The 19,656-nt window shown below is 43.9% G+C and overlaps 1 protein-coding gene across 1 annotated transcript in view; it reads right to left on the minus strand.

The window, feature by feature from the left end:
• Window positions 1-19,656, minus strand: part of LOC119973327 (potassium voltage-gated channel subfamily A member 1-like) — a 284,640-nt gene that overhangs the window by 256,171 nt on the left and 8,813 nt on the right. Inside the window, exons 3-4 of the mRNA XM_038811203.1 lie at window positions 11,453-11,547; window positions 11,248-11,346 (exon numbers count right to left, since the gene is read on the minus strand). The gene's annotated coding sequence lies outside the window, so the exon portion shown is untranslated. The remainder of the gene's footprint in view (window positions 1-11,247; window positions 11,347-11,452; window positions 11,548-19,656) is intronic.

A 19,656-nucleotide genomic window follows, 5' to 3' on the forward strand; every position in this document is an offset into this window, starting at 1 on the left:
AAATGCATGCAAATGCTGGTTTTGCAATGTAACAACATTATTAATTTCCCACCAGAAAATGCTCTTCAGGACCACCAGGGACCAAAGTGGGCTGAAAGTGCAACTGGGTCCAGCACTCGACTTGGCAAAACTGAATGGCAAATGTTGTCATAAAAATTTGTATGTGGAAATTTTGACTCAAAAAGAATCAGGAAGAACAGAAAGTAAAATGTCATCGTAATGCTGTTTTGAAGAAAATAAAGTAAAATGTCATTGTAATGCTGTTTTTGTTGGGGAATGGCCTCCCAACACCACATTGATTTTGAAGATTGGAAAAAGCTGATGTAGTTTTTTTCAAATTGAGAATATGAATGAAAGTCTAGCAGGTCGCCAGCATTTGTATTATCTGCAAAAGCTTACCAGTTTTTGGTGGGGCTTTGTGGTAGCTACCTTTATGGTGAAACCAATTAATTGGGTAATTATAATGCTGTTTCTTGCATTAGGACACTTTAATAATAATTGGATGGGAGCAGCAAAAGACAATAGAGTTGGGTAAAGCAGGAGATGCTGTCCCTTGACATTCATATAATGGATACAGGTTATCATTTTTAATTATATTATATGTTTGGTATCTTGCTTCATCACAACTGAAATTCATAGAAGGATTTGTCCAAAGTTGATAACCCTAAATACAGTATAATCAACTGCCTTTAGCATAGAAATAGCCCGATGATATGATTCACGATCTGATTAATAAACCGTAATAAGCTCTCAAAATGAAAGCATTTAACCATCGCAAAGCCCAACATCTAACAAAATCTGAAAATAAAACGTTAATGTCAGACTGTCAGTCATGTTTGGATCTCCAATCTTTAACATTGGTAGTCTAGTTCTTACTTGAATTGAGGGGAAAGTCACACATCCAAAAATTGCACTGTTTCAGTGCAAAAATACAATAAACCAAAAACAGTGGTCCGGTTGCACTGCAATTTACCACAGCAACCATTTAGGTGGCTATCGCTGCAATAGAATTGACTGTAATAACTAATACAATGACACCGCTGCAGTACAGTTTATTCCAGCATTCAATACAATGATGTTGCTGTACTGTCATACAGTTTACCACAGCAGCTAAAACAATGGTTTTGCTGCAAAATGATTCATTACAAGTTACAGTATTGTTAACATGGTCACAATTCTGACCTTGGCACTGAATGTTTAGACCAGGTTATTCTAGAAGGTAGATGTAGTAATCCACGGGAGGCAGGAGTTCCGTCACCACACCAATATTTATTTACAATAACGATATTACAGGAGCAGCTACAAACAGTGCCGCTAGCAGCCCAGTCAACTTAAGACTCTCACAAAGCCTACACAGGTGATTATATGGGCCCCCTCAATGAGCTATCATTGAGGGAGCTCATACTCCAATTGGCCAACCAATAAAGCCAATTGGAGTTCATTACACCCCTCCCCCCCAAGGTCCGAGGAATTCCTGCCAGCTGGCATTCCTCTGAGTTTCTTCCTGCTCCTCATGTCTGGGTCTGTCACCTCTGTGTCGTCCGCCGGGTCGTTCTCCGAAGTGGGCGGGGTGTACCTTATAGGTGCCCGTCTTTTCCTTGACGACCTCCTTGGAAGTTGTTCTTCCTTCTCCTCGGGGAGAGGTGTCGTGGCGGCCTCGTCGAGTGTGTCCATCTCCGACTCTGATGACTGGATGACGGGGTCTGGAGAAATTGCTCGGGGCTGGGGTGTGGGTATCCTTTCCGTCTGGGCTATCCCAGCTTGAGGCGGTCCTGCTTCGCCTGCCTCCAGGTGTGGTTCCGCTGCCCTTATTTGGTCTAGGTGTTTCTTCAGTACCTTACCTCCTATTGAAACCTTATAGGATATGGGCCCTGTTTGGGACTCTACCGTGCCTTTGACTCACGTTGGTCCATTCCCATAATTCTTGACCCAAACCGGTGCCCCCACCTGGAAATGTCTCTGCTGCCGACTATTATCATGCCCCCTGCGTTGGGCCTCCTGTTGTTTCTCCACTTTCCCCGTTAAATTTGGGAAAAGGAGACTCAGCCTCGTTCGCAGCCGCCTTCCCATTAAGAGTTCAGCTGGCGGTATGCCCGTTGTGGAATGCGGTGTGGTCCTGTAATCAAACAGCCAGCGGGAGAGCTTTGTGTCTATTGACGCTGCCGGCTGCTTCTTGAGTCCCGCTTTAAGTGTCTGGACCGCTCTCTCTGCCAGGCCGTTGGTCGCTGGATGGTAAGGGGCCGTTTTGATGTGACGGACTCCGTTTTCCTTCAGGAATTTTCCAAATTCCCCACTTGGGAATGCCGTTCCGTTGTCCGACACAAATACCTCTGGAAGTCCATGTGTTGCAAACGAGGCCCTGAGCTTTTCAATTGTCGATGCTGTGCTTGCCGTGTTTACCCGGTGGACGTCCAACCATTTGGAGTGGGCGTCCACTATCACCAAAAACATTGAGCCCATGAAAGGGCCGGCGTGGTCAATATGCAGGCAGGTCCACGGTCTGCCTGGCCATTCCCACGGGTGCAATGGCGCTGCTGGTGGCACTCTTTGCCCCTGATGGCACTCCTGGCACTGACGTACCAAGGCTGCTATGTCTGTGTCCAAACCTGGCCACCAAACGTAGCTTCGAGCTAGCATCTTCATTTTAGACACCCCTGGGTGTCCGTGATGTAACTCAGTTAAGATTGCCTGACGGCCCTGAGCTGGGACGATTACCCGGGCTCCCCATAATAGGATACCGTCTTCTACGGTTATTTGGTCCCTTCTGCTCCAGTATGGGTGCATCTGGGGCTCCACTGGTCTTTCCAGTTCCCCTGTTAGCAGTAAATGCTTCATCTTGGCTAAAACTGGGTCTTTTTGCATCCACAACCGAATATGTTGTGCGTCTACTGGTAGGGTGTCCAAAAAGTTTAGAGTCATTACTGTCTCCTCTACTTTTGGTATTTGCGGCGGAGTGTCCGGGAGGGGAAGTCTGCTCAAAGCATGCATGTGCTACTCGCATTCCTGGTCTGTGCTCCAGAACGTATCTATATGCCGCCAGTAGCAACGCCCAGTGTTGGATTCTAGCTGATGCAATCGGGGGTATTAACGTGTCTTCTTTTAATAACCCTAATAACGGCTTATGGTCCGTCACTATGGTGAATTTCCACCCGTACAGATACTGGTGAAATTTATTTACTGCGAATATCACCGCCAGTCCTTCCTTCTCGATTTGGGCGTACTTCCTCTCAGCCATCGCCAAGGTCCTCGAAGCATAGGCTATTGGCCGTTCTTCCCCATTCCTTCCTCTATGGGCTAAGACGGCTCCTACCCCGTAGGGGGATGCATCACAAGTGACCACCAACTCCTTCCTTGGGTCATAATGCTCTAGGACATTTTCGGATGACAGCTGTTCCTTAATGTCCCTAAATGCTCGGTTTTGGCGGGTGGACCATTTCCATTCTTGCCCCTTTTTTAGTAGCTGGTGGGGGCTGCTGGATGCCCTATTTTCAATACATTTTCCATAATAGGTTACCAACCCTAGAAATGATCGTAACTCCTGGACCGTGGTGGGAGCTGGGGCTTCTTTTATTGCCCTTACTCTGTCTTCTAATGGATGTAAGCCTGACTCGTCAACTTTATATCCCATCCTCGTCGCCACTGTAGTAATCCACGGGAGGCAGGAGTTCCGTCACCACACCAATATTTATTTACAATAACGATATTACAGGAGCAGCTACAAACAGTGCCGCTAGCAGTCCAGTCAATTTAAGACTCTCACAAAGCCTACACAGGTGATTATATGGGCCCCCTCAATGAGCTATCATTGAGGGAGCTCATACTCCAATTGGCCAACCAATAAAGCCAATTGGAGTTCATTACAGTAGAATAAAAGCCAAATACTGCAGATGCCAGAGATATGAAAGAGTTGGGAATGCTCAGCAAGTCGGGCAGTGTTCTGTGGAGAGGGAAACCGAGTTAGCATTTCAAGTCCAAGACGACATCTTTGGAACTGAAGAGTGGTAGAAATGTGACCTTCCCTTTTGCTCCTCCTGACCCTCCCCCATTTTTCAACAGCGTAAAACCTCACTACCTCATTTCAGTCCTGAAGAAGTCATGTTGGATTTGAAAAGTTAGCTCTTGTTTCTCTCTTCACAGATGTTACCAGACCGGCATTTTCCACTTTTACTCTAGGAGGTCACTTACTTGAAACCTTCCAATGTGAAAGCATCTCATCTTTAAATACGGCCTCAACGCTATTTTTGACAAAAGCTGAAGGCTGCCTGCTTAGCAGAATTATTCCAATAAGTTACTGTGGTGTAAGGAAAACTTCCATTCTTTTGCTCGGCCAGTTAGATACAGCTATCGATATTTTAACCAAAGAGATCATGCAGATTAATGTGGAAAACCTCACACTTTGACTAAGAAGTCATAAACTAAAATAGATTTAAGACTATTCAATGTGTATATTCTCCCCTACACATTGTGTAGACTGTAAATTTCAGTTCAGCATTTGGCATGTGTGTTGCATAACACGTTTTATGTTTAGCTAAATACCTTCGTGACAAGCTATGCTGTCAGCTGTGGCAGGTTTTAGGATTGGCATCACATCACAGCCATGGGATGCATTTTATAGATAGGTACAGTAACTGAGCTCCATCAACAAATAAACGTTGCATTCCAGTTATGTTGTACGTGCATCTCAGCATGGAGGTCACAAACAAAACTCACTACCAAGACTAAAAGTTGTTCAAAAGATAAAATCTCCTAATTGTCACTAGCCAGAAATGTTTACCACTTACCCACTTGATCCCCCCTTAAAACTTTAATATACTGTAACCAGAAATCAGGAACTGTGCAACTACAGTTTTGTTTTATGCTGAATTGTCAAGATCAGTGCTCACAAACATGTTATATGTGAAATCAATGTTGCAATGATTTCATTTGCAACTCTTCAGATACTGATGCAGTCCACACTTGCATTCAACAAGATCTGGATTACATCCAGGCTTGGACTGACAAGTGTCAAGTAACATTATTGCCACACAATAGCCAGGTGATAGCCATCTTCAACAAAAGAGTATTTCAATCATCTCTCCTTAAAATTTAATGGCATGACCAATGTCAATTCCTCTGTCATCAATATCATGGGGATGATCTTTCACCAGAAATTTGACTAGAGCAACCACATACATAGTCTGGCTACAAGAGTAAGACTGAGGCCAGGTATTCCGTAGCAAATCACTCACCTCTTAACTCCTGAAAACCTTTCCCCCATCTACAAAATCAGAAGGGTGATAGAACACTCCCCACTTGCCTCAATGAGTGCAGCTGTAACAACACTCAGGAAGCTCAGGGAAACAAAAACTTAATAGGCACCCCATCCACCACATTCAACATTCACTCCTTTTACCAGTGGTCTGTGATTTTAGTGTATACCATCTATAAGTTATACTGCAACAACCTGTCAAACTTTCTTCAATAGCACCCTCCAAACCTGCAGCCTCTACTACCTGGAAAGACAATGGAAGAAGGCACATAGATACACCATCGTGTGCTTGTTCTCTGCAAATGACACATCAACCTGACTTGAAAATATCACTGTATTTCACTGTCATTGGGTCAAAATGTTCTGAACCCCATATCTAATAGCATTGTGGGTGCACCTACACCTTACGGACTGCAGCACTTCAAGAAGAAAGTTCATTGTCACCTTTCCAAGGGCAATTTGGGATTGGTGATAAATGCTAGCCTAGCCAGCACCTCATATGAATACATTTTTAAAAAGCGTTGGATGACGAGTGGTCAAAGGATCTTTTTTCTTTGCATGGAGTTGCTAGAAAACAAAAAGACTGCAACAAAAGACTAACATTATTTAAAAGATCATTTTGCAATAAATATTTTCTAAAAATCACTTTTAAAAAATATTTTTATCCATTTTCAGATCTATATCAGAAGCCACGATAAGTGATTTTGGCTCAATGACACATAGTGCCTGAAGTGTATGACTGCTCGCAATTAGCTTCAAAATTAATTCAAAATTAACAATTATCATAGCAGAGGTGGCTTAAGGGTGGCCATTGCAGGAAGTCGAAAAGATTCTCAATTGTACAGTAAAGATTGTTCTCTGACCATGAGGCTAAGACATATTTTGAAGCAGCATAGTTGGAGCTTTTCTCTACATCTGGTCACATTTTATGCCATCACCGGTTGTCCAAGTTTCAAAACTGTTGAATTTTTCAGCACTGGCACCTCTTCTTTGGGGGCTAAAACACTGCTTAAAAATAACAAATATTAATGACCTGGTTTTGTATCTTTTCGGAAATCAGTCAGGATGGTAGCAATGAAGGGGACGACTTCTCTGTCGTGACGTGAATCTTTCTCCTACACCTGCCAGGTCTGCTATGAGTCACTTTACCTGCATACAGTAGTCCCCACAATAGCAGGCCCCTGATCGAAGAAGGCAACCTTCCAGTACCCTCTACCACCTCCAAAATGCCCCCCAGCACATACCAGCTGAAGGCCTCCATTTTAGCTGAGATCCTCACCATTCTCTGCACCTAAACATTTTCCCTCATACTGCCTTTTCTTCAGTGCCTGGAAACAGCTAGAGGGGAGGAAAGGTCAATGAGTTCTGGCATAGGAAAGAGGTTGCGTTTGAGCAGTGAGGTAAACAGGGAGCATAGAGAAGAACCAATCAGGGACTGGGTAGCTGGGATCTCTGGACATGGAACAGTCAATAAATCACAGCAAAGGAAAGACAATGAGAAGAGAGGCGAAAGTATGATTAAGAAAGGAAGGTAAGTCTATTAATGTCAAAATTATACTGCATGGAAGGATGAACTATATTATAGAAATGGATCCACACTTTCACTGCCTGCTTGCAGCACAGAATTGTACGAATTACAAATTCCTTTTTTAGCGAGCCCACTTGATGGGCCGAATAGCCTCCTTCTGCACCATATAGATTCTGTGATTCCCTCCAACATAAAATCAGAAGTGAGGATATCCAGTGATGATTGTGTAACAGATCAACCATGATCTTATTGAATTGTGGAGGAGGCTTGAGGGGCCGAATGACCTACCTTCCCTCCTATTTTGTATGTTTGTATGTATGGTTATATGTTTATAAAACAGTGAAGGAGGTCATTTGCTCACTGAACCCATGCCATGCCTTTTACTAAAGATGTCTGCTTTTAGCCTGTTTATACTACTTCCTTACCTTCTACTTACAATTAGTTACAAATAATTTCAGTCTCTCCCTGAAAACCACTTCTGGCAAAGCAGTTTGTTTTCTTATAACTGTGTAAAAAAAAAGATCCTTTGACTCTATTCTGTCGAATAATCTTAAGTCCATGGTCATTTGTTAATGAATAGCCAAATTGTGAACACAATCTTGCACTATTTTTACTTTCAAAATATTTCATCATTTTGAAGCCATCGATTAGATTCCGCTGTTTGAGAAGGGAGAAATGTAGTTTTAGGTCTTCCTTTATCACCACAATCTCTCATTACTGGAAATGAAAAGTGAAAGTCGCCAAAGTCACAAGGACCGGAGGCTGCTCCCCCCTTTTTGAGAAAGAGGTGACTGGTAGTGATTTAACTTGAGGGTCACCATACCTCAGATTAGGGGCAGGATTGAGAAGGCGGGGCCTTCATGAAAAACCTCAGTTGATACGGGAATTAAACCCGTGGTGTTGACATCGTTCCGCATCATAAACCAGCCATCCATCATCTGAGCGAACCAACCCCCAAATATTTAATATATGGAAATTTTTCCAATTAATCTGCACTATTGCACAGTTCTGATATTCTTTTTTGAATGGAGTTCCCAGAACCATGTGCAATATTCCAGTCGTAGCCCAATAAGTTTCTGTTCAAATTTAGCATCACTTCTCTACAAACCTCCTATGTATAAAACCCAGAATCCCATTTACCTATTTACACCTGCTCTACATGGGAGTGGCAGTGCTTTTGCTCTGAGACCTTAGGAGGTGTTTTTAGCAAACATAACAGGGCAGATTTGAGTTGGTTAATCATGGGGTTTAACTTTTGAGAAATCTGTTCCTCTACCCAAATCCCGTCCAACCCAGACATTTCCATCTTTCACGAAGTCAGGTTGGAACTTTAAATATGATAATGAGCCCTCCATAGGGCTTCTGACCTCCCCACCATCACCAAATCTCTGAACTAACAACTCCCCCAAGCCTCAGAACTCCAATCTCTGATCCTCTCCCTCTTTGCCAAGGTGTCCAATTCCACACCAACCCCCCTTACCCACTCCCTGTCAACCACGCTCTCTGACCTCACCTTTAAGAGCGTTAGCCCATTCAATTGATTTCTGATCGACCCCATACCTCCTCTTTCACCAATCAATCCTTGTTCCTCCCCCCCCCTCCCCCCACCAACTCCCCTCTTCCAACGCCACTACTACCCTTCCCAATCAAAGCCCCCAAACACACCCCAGTGAAAATTTAACTCGAAGCCCAGGCTATCAATCAGACTGGTCCATGGGCGGGGAACTGATTAGCATGATTAGCATGTCAGTGACATGCTGTGGAGATAAACCTGTGTATGGAGGAACTTCGAATTGTGGGTTCCCCACGACTTTAATGGCCTCCTCTTCCCCACCAATGTCTTTGTCGGCACTCCACATTCAAACGCACGTGAGCTTTCAAGCACTTGCATATTTCATTATATCAGTTTTTATCTATTTACCACCTGAATGCTAACCCCTTCCTCCACAACATCTCCCAGTATGTCACTCTTCTTTCTCGGCATCAATGTTGACCTCTTACTGGGTGACCACTTCTTGGATTGTATGCTGTAGGATTCCTTACCCCCACAACCACCCTCCCACCCAACACCCATTACCATGTAGGGCATCCATGGGGGGGGGGGGGGGGGTAAGGAATCCTACAGCATACAATCCAAGAGGGTCAAGGTAGCACAGTGGTTAGCACAATTGCTGCACATCGCCAGGATCCCAGGTTTGATTCCCGGCTTGGGGCACTGTCTGTGTGGAGTTTGCACTTTCCCCCCCTGTATCTGCATGGGTTTCCTCCGGTTGCTCCAGGTTCCTCCCATAGTCCAAAAATGTGTAGATTAGGTGGATAAAAGTTAGGTTGGGTTACTGGGTTACAGAGATAGGGTGCAGTGCTGTGCTGTGGTAGGGGGCTCTTTCCAAGGGCCAGTGCAGACTCGATGGGCTGAATGGCCTCCTCTTGCACTGTAAATTCTATGAATAGTCCCGCAGATTTCTCAAGGTCAGTAACTTTGAACTTCTCAGCCTATGCTTGTCCTTCACACAAATTGTCCATGCCGGCCAAATGAGCAATTTTCTCCAAGAAAACCACATTTTTTAAGGCAATGCCTTGGGTATGCAAATGACTCACAACTTTTACTGTCACATGAGGCTAAGTGCGGGGGATCTGTGGTATTTTATATGGAATAAATTGTTGGCGCCCCCTCACTGATGCTGCGACATATGAGGGGCTAGCAGCCGCCCCACGTAAAACTCCTGGCCTCCATGAAATAAACGGCTGGAGAATGGTCAGGTCAGTGATCGCGCATGTGCACTTTGGCGACATGCAGCGGTTGCACCGTAAAACATGGCGCTGGCCGTGCCAGATAGTGGCCCCTATGGCCATCCCCCACCAGTACCCCCAGCCCTCGTGGAAACCCCCCACCAGCAACATGTCTGTGGCGGCACTGGACACAGTCCGCAGCCACCATGCCAGGTACCCGCACGGCTGAGACTGAGTGAACCGCGCCCACCGTGGACGGAACATCGGGGGAGGGCCTTCAGGTGACGTGCTGAGGCCATCCCAACAGCGTGCAGCGCGCGCCACAATGATGTTATTTTGGATGAGGCGGAGCATACGAAACCTGTGTCAAACAGGCAGCGCCCCCAATTTCAGTGTCATAAGGGATTCTCCGCCCGATCACCGATTACGAAATCGGCGTCGGGGAACGGAGAATCCCGCTCTGACTTTGTGCAGTTGTGTAATATGGGTGATGGTGGGTTAGCAGCCCATTTTGGAACACTGCCAATTTTTATACCATTGCCTTCAATGAGAAAGATGACCTGACTTATTTTTTTTTTAAATTTAGAGTACCCAATTATTTTTTCCAATTAAGGGGCAATTTAGCGTGGCCAATCCTCCTATCCTGCACATCTTTTGGGTTGTGGGGGCGAAACCCACGCAAACACGGGGAGAACGTGCAAACTCCACACGGACAGTGACCCAGGGCCGGGATTCGAACCCAGGTCCTCAACGCCGTAGGCAGCAATGCTAACCACAGTGCCACCGTGCTGCCCTTAGATGACCTGACTTATGACTGTACTATTTATTTTACACTATTGCACAAAGTCAAAATCTAGAATCTGCTCTAGAGATTGCCCAGTATTGGTAGTTTTGATGACAAGACCCATTGTTGCACAACACCAACTACTATCAATTGGTTAGTGGCATGAGAAACAAGTTAAGGTGTTAAGTTTGACACCTGAGCAGATTGCGAATGGACCTCCAGAAATTTCAAATTGAAATTTGCAAACCAAAAAGATAATAAATGGAACAATTAAAATTTGCAATGATTTGTGTCTGCATTAATGGATTAAATTAAATTTAACTGGGCAATATTGCTTCCTTAAATTTACCAATACATTTCTCAAAGGAAAGAGTAATTAACCTATTGCATGATCTTCCATCGCTTTTATTCCGTTACTATGGAGATGATGCAATATGCTTGGAATTACTCATTTGAAAATGAAATGTAAATCGCTTATTGTCACGAGTAGGCTTCAATGAAGTTACTGTGAAAAGCCCCTTACAACATTTATCATTATTTTGATCATTCTCTTAAGCCTCCAAGGGGTGAATCGTATTTAAATTATATTATGCACGGGGCTTATTTTATTTGCTTTACTGATAATTGCACTGGGAACAATCAATTGCCAGCCTTATTAATTTATTTTAAATAGGCAGCTCAAGCTCCTGTTGCTCTGCAAAATCCATATCTGAGTAGCAAGGCTGTGCACGCAGAACAAGTAAACAGGATGGTGACAGGAATTTGTAATGGTGGGAATTCATTGGTCTTTAAGAGGAATTTCTGCTAACGCACTGAGCTATACAGAGTGGTGACAGCAATTTGGTGAGAGTGGGAAATCAGTGCAGAGAGGAAACGAGTAACAGTAATAAAAACTCTGATGTACACCAATTATTGAATAATAAATGGAAGTAAAGGGACACTAAATGAAAAACATACCAGGTATTCATTAGGCTTTCAAGTAAAAGGATGGCATAGCTGAGACCTGTTCCTTGAAATTCCTGTGACACCTGGCAAGTCCAGAGTACTTCAAGTGCCCTGCAAAAGATTAGAAACAAGACTCAGCCATTCAGCCCATTGAGTCTACTCTGCCATTCAATGAGATCATGACTTATCTGTTTTGATAATCCTGAACTTTACTTACCCGCCTTATCCCCATAACCCTCGATCCCCTTGCCGATTAAGCGTCTTGTCCATCTCAGCCTTGAACATTCTCAGCGACACAGCCTCTACAACTGTCTACAGAAAAAAATTCCACAGATTCACTACCCTTTGAGAAGAAATTCCTCCTCATCTCTGTCTTAATAGGTGACCCCTTGCTCTGAGAAGATGTTCTCTGGCTCGAGACTCTCCTACAAAAGGAAACAACGGGCGGGATTCTCCGGTCCACCAGCCATGTGTTTCACGGCCGCGCTGGCAGGATTCTATCTTCTCGGCAACTGTCAATGGGATTTCCCATTGTAACCACCCCACGCCGCCGGCAAATTCACTGTTTCGGGGAAAATTGAATCGCAACAACCGGAGAATTCCAGCCAACCTCTCAGCATCTACCCAGTCAAGCCTCCTGAGAATCCTTTATGTCTCAATAAGATCACCTCTCATTCTTCTAAACGCCAGTGAGTACAAGCCCAACCGTCTTGTAAGAAAATCCCTCCAAACCCAGGATCAACCTTGCAAACCTTCCCTGGTCTGCCTCCAACACCAGTATATCTTTCCTTAGATAAGTGGACCAAAACTGTTCATAGTATTCTATGTGTGGTCAAACTAGTGACTTGTATAGTTTCAGCAAGACTTCCCTATTTTTATACTCCATTTCCTTTGAAATAAGGGCCAACATTCAATTTGCCTTCCCAATTACCTGCTGAACATGCATGCTAGCTTTTTGTGATTCGTGTACAAGGACCCCCAAATTCTTCTGTGTTGCAGCTTTCTGTAGGCTTTCGCCATTTAAATAATATTCAGCTCCTTTATTTTTCCTGCCAAAATGCAAAACTTCACATTTTCCAACACTACATTCCTTCTGCCAAGATTTTTCCCACTCATTTCACCTGTCTATATCCTTTTGTAGACTCTTTGTGTTAACCTCACCACTTGCCTTCCCACCTATTTTTGTGTCATTTGCAAACTTGGCAATAGTATATTCACTTTCCTCATCCAAGTTATTAATATATAATGGGTGGAATTTTACCAGATTTTTACAAAGTGTCAGGCTCAGACTGAAAACCGGCGTGTAGCTCTCCAGCTACACAGCTCAGTTTTCACACCAGATCTTGAGCCGCTCTGTGTGAAAAAATGAGTGGGCGTGGTTTGTGCCATCACTTGGGAGGGGCAGGGCTTGATAGAGCCGACGATGCCGGCTCACAGAGATCGAGGCACCATCTTTAAAGGGTGCCTCCATCAGCACACAAATTGAATGGCCCCCAGTGCTACCCCTACACCACCACCACAGCAGAAATGATGGGGCTCTCCTCCCACCTCCCACAATGCCAACATCAGGGCACTCTGCAAACCTTGCAGTACCAACATGGGCCAGGACAGTGCCAGGGCACTACCGAGGCATGTCCTTCTCCCCCGGGGACTAAACTTTTGTAGACTCTTTGTGTTAACCTCACCACTTGCCTTCCCACCTATTTTTGTGTCATTTGCAAACTTGGCAATAGTATATTCACTTTCCTCATCCAAGTTATTAATATATAATGGGTGGAATTTTACCAGATTTTTACAAAGTGTCAGGCTCAGACTGAAAACCGGCGTGTAGCTCTCCAGCTACACAGCTCAGTTTTCACACCAGATCTTGAGCCGCTCTGTGTGAAAAAATGAGTGGGCGTGGTTTGTGCCATCACTTGGGAGGGGCAGGGCTTGATAGAGCCGACGATGCCGGCTCACAGAGATCGAGGCACCATCTTTAAAGGGTGCCTCCATCAGCACACAAATTGAATGGCCCCCAGTGCTACCCCTACACCACCACCACAGCAGAAATGATGGGGCTCTCCTCCCACCTCCCACAATGCCAACATCAGGGCACTCTGCAAACCTTGCAGTACCAACATGGGCCAGGACAGTGCCAGGGCACTACCGAGGCATGTCCTTCTCCCCCGGGGACTAAACTTACCTTTGTGCCCCAGGGAGATCTCTTTTCTCATTTTTCAAAATCTGCTGTGAACCTCACTGATGCAAAATCAAGCCAGAAAGGTTTGAATATTGAATGAAGAGGGGGAGAGGAATCATGTGGCGGGGGGACTGGCTAATTATATTAAACTATATACAAAACCATTAAAATTAAGGTCTCATCCTTTGTGGGCGTGTACCTCGTGACCTCAACGGTGAGAGGCGTGGAAAATCAGGAAATGAGATTCTCTTTGGATTCTCGGTGATCCCATGGACTACTAATGTGAGCCCAAAATGATCTCCATTTTAAATAATTGTGGCCTCAGCACTAATCCCTATTAAACTCCACTAATACAGGTTGCCATCCTGAAAATGCCCCTCATATCCTAACTCTCAGTCTTCTATTAGTTAGCTAATCCTCTAAGCATGCTAACGTACTAGTCCCATCACCATGGTTGGTCTCTTATCTTATTAAGTAGTCTTATGTGTGGTACCTATTGAACGCTTTTTGGAAATCCAAGCATATTCCATCTACTGGTCCCCCTTTCTAGGCAAAGTGCCTCCAGTTGCTCAAATCCAAACTTAAGGGGCTGGATTTTACATGCCCAAAGCAGGCATGCTTCCCGCTGGGGAAAAGGTGGAGGGGGGATGTAAAATACGGCGGGCACCCATCCCACCACCTTCCTACCCACCCTGAGCTCTCCCCTATAGTATGAGGTGCAGGCATCAAAATTGGCAGCTCACCTACCATATTTAATTGAATAATGAAGGGCCAATTGACCGTGAAAACACACTGCCCATGCCATAAAATGTTTGGTGTGGGCAGCTGGGTGGGAGGGGGTAGGCCACATTCTTCACTCAAATGTGTAAAGGGTGAGCAGAAATGGGGAGGGGTCATTCTTCAGGGATAGTCTTTTTCAGAATGCGGGGCAGCCCCCTTAGGTTGAACCTCCCTTTTCTCCCTCCCCACTCTATCCAATCTCCACCGTCCCTCTTCCTAATCTATCCAAATCTGCTGGCCCAAGATTCTGGTCCTTCCTGCTATGGGTATCCATGAGCATTGATCATCTTCTTTTGCCATCTCAGCAGCCATCCTGGCGCTACTGGGACTGATGGAACTGCCTGTCAATCTGACTGGCCAGCAGCTCCAAAGGGCGGGACATCCTTTCCAATGAAGGACAGAGGTCTGACACAGCCCACTTCGTCCATCTCGCAGGTCGATGAGGAGCATGTTGGCTCCATATTATTCATCCCAGGGTTTCTGAAGGGCCATAAGCTCTTCCATGTGATTCTCTAGCATAGCACCAGGGATGAGGGACTTTAGTCACAGGGAGACACTGAAGAAGCTGGGGTAATTCTTCCTGAAATAGAGACGGTCAAGAGGAAACTTGATAGTGTTCAAAATCATGAACAATTTTGTTAGAGTAAACAAGGATAAATTAGCTTCAGTAGCAAAAGGACCGGTGGCAAAATCGAAGGGATTGGCCTGTGGCAATCAGAGGGATTGGCAAAAGAGCCAGATACAACATGCGGAAATGTGCTTTGACAGTAGGTCATGTGATCTGGAATCCACTGTCTGAAAGGGTCACGCAAACTGATTCTGTAGTGACTTTCAAAAGGAAATTTAATAATACTTAATACTTTAATAATAAGATCTCAAAAATAATAGGAATATAGCTCTATTCATTTGTTCACCAATCTTACTTAAAATCGAATAATAATGCCGGAATTCTCCAGTTGCTGGGATTCACTATTCCAGCTGGCAGCACACACCCGCCAACGGGTTTTGCAGTGGAGTGGAGTGGTTTCAATGGGAAATCCCATTGATCAGCGGTGAGAGGGGAGAATTCCATTGCCAGTGAACAACGTAAGACCGAAAGATATATGGGGCTGGATTCTCCGTTTGGGAGACTAAGCCCCCACGCCGGTGTGAAAACGTTGGTGTTTATGGCAGGAAAACTGGCGCAAGACGGCCACCGATTCCCTACTCTAGGGGGTGTCTAGCAGCCAGGCAGCATAGAGCTCCCAGCTCTAGCTGCCAATATGGCTCGGAGCATTGCCGGGTCCGTGACCGCACATGCTTCATGGCGGACGCAGCACGCGGACCCGGACCACAAAATAGTCCCCCACTTCGGCCGCTCACACGCCCTTCTGGGGTGGCCCTTCCCCCACAGTGCCCCCAGCCCCGGATAGGCCCCCCATGCCCGCGGATCAGCCCTCCCCCAACAGTGGCGACGCTGGACTGAGTCCGCAGCCGCCATGCTGCGTTCACGATGGGCGAGACCACACCTGTCCCATGCCATCGGAACTCGGCCGGTCAGGGCGGAGCATCGCAGAGCGGGCCTCAAGCCAGGATACAGCATGTGGCGTACTCCTAGAGTACGCCACTTTTCAGGGGGTGGCGCATCGTGAAAGCGGCACCGCCCCCAATTTTGGCATCATCGGGGATTCTCCGCCACGGCAACGAACGCAATTTTGGCATCAGAGATCGGAGAATCCTGCCCATGGTTGGGGGAACTGGAGAATCCCGCCAAATATCTTAGCCTGGAGTATTCACCAAGGCCAACACTGTAGGCTGCTGAAAGAAGAAAACTATTTAAAATAATTTTCTCTGTGTACTTCCTTCAGCTGAGTGCATTAATTCCACTCCCATACCCTGTAGATTCTTCTCAGACCTCTGATAATGTTATCAATATTCATTTCTCAATTAAAAATTGATGCAGATTTTTTTTTAAATGATTAATAATAAAGTGACTTCCTGTTAATTCTGATCATGTTGACTTTGTATTGCTATTGATGGTATGAACAGGCAAACATATGTTTGTTTGATATTGATCTATTCACCATTTTAACATCCAAAGATGTGCGGGTTAGGTGGATTGGCCATGCTAAATTGCCCGTAGTGTAAGGTTAATAGGGGGATTGTTGGGTTACGGGTGTACGGGTTACGTGGGTTTAAGTAGGGTGATCATTGCTCGGCACAACATCGAGGGCCGAAGGGCCTGTTCTGTGCTGTGCTGTTCTATGTTCTATGTTCTATAAGTTTAAAGTGGTGTACAGGGGAGAATGCCACTTGCTCATTTACTGTTATAAGCAACAAAAACTGCTTGGATTATATCTCTGTAACGTGTTCTGAAATGAAATGTTTCTGCCAACCACTGATGCTTTCACGGTTAGTTACAAATTTTTACACAAAATAACTGGAAAGAAAATGAGTAATGTTGTCCTGTTAAAAGCTTCAAGCATCCTCACAGAGCACATTCAAAATCACCATCCAGAATTCCCAGCATCGCACATCATATTTCCCACGGGGCACTCAGATGGTGCTCAACTGAGTACCTGCAAGCAAACAATCAGCCTGAGTTCCCGGCTGTAGCTTCAAGGTGGCAATAAAAAGAAAAACAGTGACTGCTGGAAGCCCAAAGTAAATAGAAAATGCAGGAAATGCACTGAGTTGTGATGCAGAGTCTGAGCTGAAATATTGACCTATATTTCTCTTTGTCTCACCTACTTTGCCTTTCCAGAATTTTCTGTTATTTGTCGGCTAATTTCATGATAAAGCCTCTGGAATACCCAAACCTCACGTATACGTGACCCGTAACTTCATGTTCCTGTACAATTCTATGCACGATTGTGGACATTTAGCACACATATATTTTCTTAATTTATTAAAGTTTTAAAAATATTTATTATCAATTGACCTTGCATAAATAGAAAACAGGGTTATGTAATTTTTGCAAAGCTCATCAACTCAATTGGAGTAACATATGTATGACTTAATCCCTCGTGTTATGTAAACAGGTATGCTCACTGTATAAATATCACATGACGTCAAAACCTCTGGGATCTCCCATTGTATCAGCATAGTAAGTAACAGGAATGAAGGAAAGCAGTAAAACAGAAAGGGAAAGTGAGAAAAACATCCAGTCAGGAAAGAATAAGAAACTAAGAAATGTTAACAGAGAGAAAAATTAGTAAATTCAAATATCAAACTAAGGTGGAACAAAGTACATAGAAGAAAAAATATGAATAAGAAAAATGGAGCATTACCTTTAGGTTTAAAAATTATATCTATGCGCACTTGGTGTGAATGTTTTCCCATTCCAAATTCCCATGCCCATATTAGTAATGGAAATAGCCTGTGTAAACTTGTCACATAAAAATGTCATTCTCCCACTCTGAAAAGGAGCTACATCACCACCACTGGAAGGAAGATGTAATTATACTATGACAGACAGTGGCAAAATTAGTCGGGTGTCATGGCAGCCCAATCATGGCCCACGTGATTTGTTCTACCTTGTTCCCAGGAATATTTCTCATCCATCTTTGAACTCTAGGTTTTAGCATGCAAGTCTGTATGGTCTCTGGCTCAACCTTCAATTAAAGTTAGGTTAAAATTGCCAAGTCCCAACTCGCACGCCTTTATATCAAGTTGGCTTAGTCGTCAGTTCAACCCTCCCCCACCAAGTCGGACAAACCAAGTTCTGCCACTGGTGACAAACTGACCATAGGCAGTTTCCATTATAACAGTGTTCACCAGAATTTAAGATAGAAGTAAAAGAATAATGACAGAATAGTTGATATTACAATGGGAACTGAATTACATTTTTGTACCCTGGCCCAGTAATTCATTTCCCCCTAACCCAGCTTGACTTGGAAAATAGGTTAATCATTAAAAATACTATAGTGTGATGATATTTTTCAGTATCCGTACTATCAGTACACGTACAGATACCAGTAAAAGTACAGAATACTTTATGCTGTTTTGACTTCTTTTATGCATTTCATACAGTAAAATATACAGAGAAAATAAAAAAATACAGAAAATAGTACATGAAGAAGGCAAACATCATCACAATTTGAGAGCACAAACATTTTTCTTGCCTTGCATAATTAAAAATAAACTATTCTCCTTAGAATTTCATGACTTGGCTTACAACCAGATTCACTTAAACTACTCCGTCTTCAGTGCATATTCAGTGACCATATCTTTAAATGTCTATATAGAACAAAATAACTGAATATTTAATAATCTGAAATTCATACTTCACTGGAAATGCACGTACGGTAATCGATGACCCATTTTCATGGAGTGAGAACATTGACATACTGATTATATTTGCATAGCTTCTTTCAAGGGTCTACTGAAAATGTCTATTTGCCAACACAACCTACTTTTATATTTTTGTCATTCTGAATGTGAAATGAATGAGATGAAAAAAGTCTACCCTTAGTGTTAGTCATATGCTATTGGCAAGTGCCTGTCTGTCCATGAAATCCAAGCAATTATTTGGAATATCTTCCTTTCCTGGCACCATTTAGTTGTTATTTGTTTGCATTATATTGGTTTTCTAAAAAAATACTATTTATTATGTTTGTGACTTTCAGAGGTTTTAATGTTGGTGTTCTTATGAAGATGTACAAATTGCTAAAATAACTAATATAATTATAGGTCAAAAACTTTAAATGTATTTTTTATGCAACTTTCAAAAAGATGGACTTTTTAAACAACTTTGTCTAATCCATAAACTGAAGTCAAATGAAACAGAATAATATGAAGTAAGAATGAGAGCTTCCTACTGAATAATGTAGTTATATGGTTGCCTGGCATTGCAGTGTGCTAATTCACTAGTGCGAATTACCATAGAGTAGTTGGGTTACCCTTCTATGGTGGGTTGGCAATGAAAGCCTGAATGCTAGAGAGAGGCAGCAGGCACATTTGGTTTGCTACAGGAATAAATGGAACACTGGAGGTGGACTAGCTGTGCAACTCTTACATCTCCAAGCAAAAGACTCCTGTAATAACTGCCATGAAACCAAGATTTGGTTGTAAGCTGACCTTACAGGGGGACTTACACACTATATTTTAATAACGTTTTTACATTGATTTCATTCTTTGCATTGAATAAGTACCAATAATTCAATTTATATAACACATTGAAAAATAAGCTAAAAATTCATGTCTATCAGTACTTGGGCATAGATTGGTGGGATTGGTGACCTGCCTCCACTGTTTCTGTTGGAGGTAGGCAGTACGCAAATTTGGTGTTATCATCTCATTTTTTTTTAATAAGAATTTTTAGGGCGGAATTCTCCCGTACCCGGCGGGGCGGAGTGGCGTGAACCACTCCGGCGTCGGCCCGCCCCAAAGGTGCGGAATCCTCCACACCTACAAGGGCTAGGCTGGCGCCGGAGTGATTTGTGCCCCGCTGGCTGGCGTGAAAGGCCTTTGACGCCATG

Source organism: Scyliorhinus canicula, chromosome 11, assembly GCF_902713615.1.
Source record: "Scyliorhinus canicula chromosome 11, sScyCan1.1, whole genome shotgun sequence".
Classification (NCBI taxonomy): domain Eukaryota; kingdom Metazoa; phylum Chordata; class Chondrichthyes; order Carcharhiniformes; family Scyliorhinidae; genus Scyliorhinus; species Scyliorhinus canicula.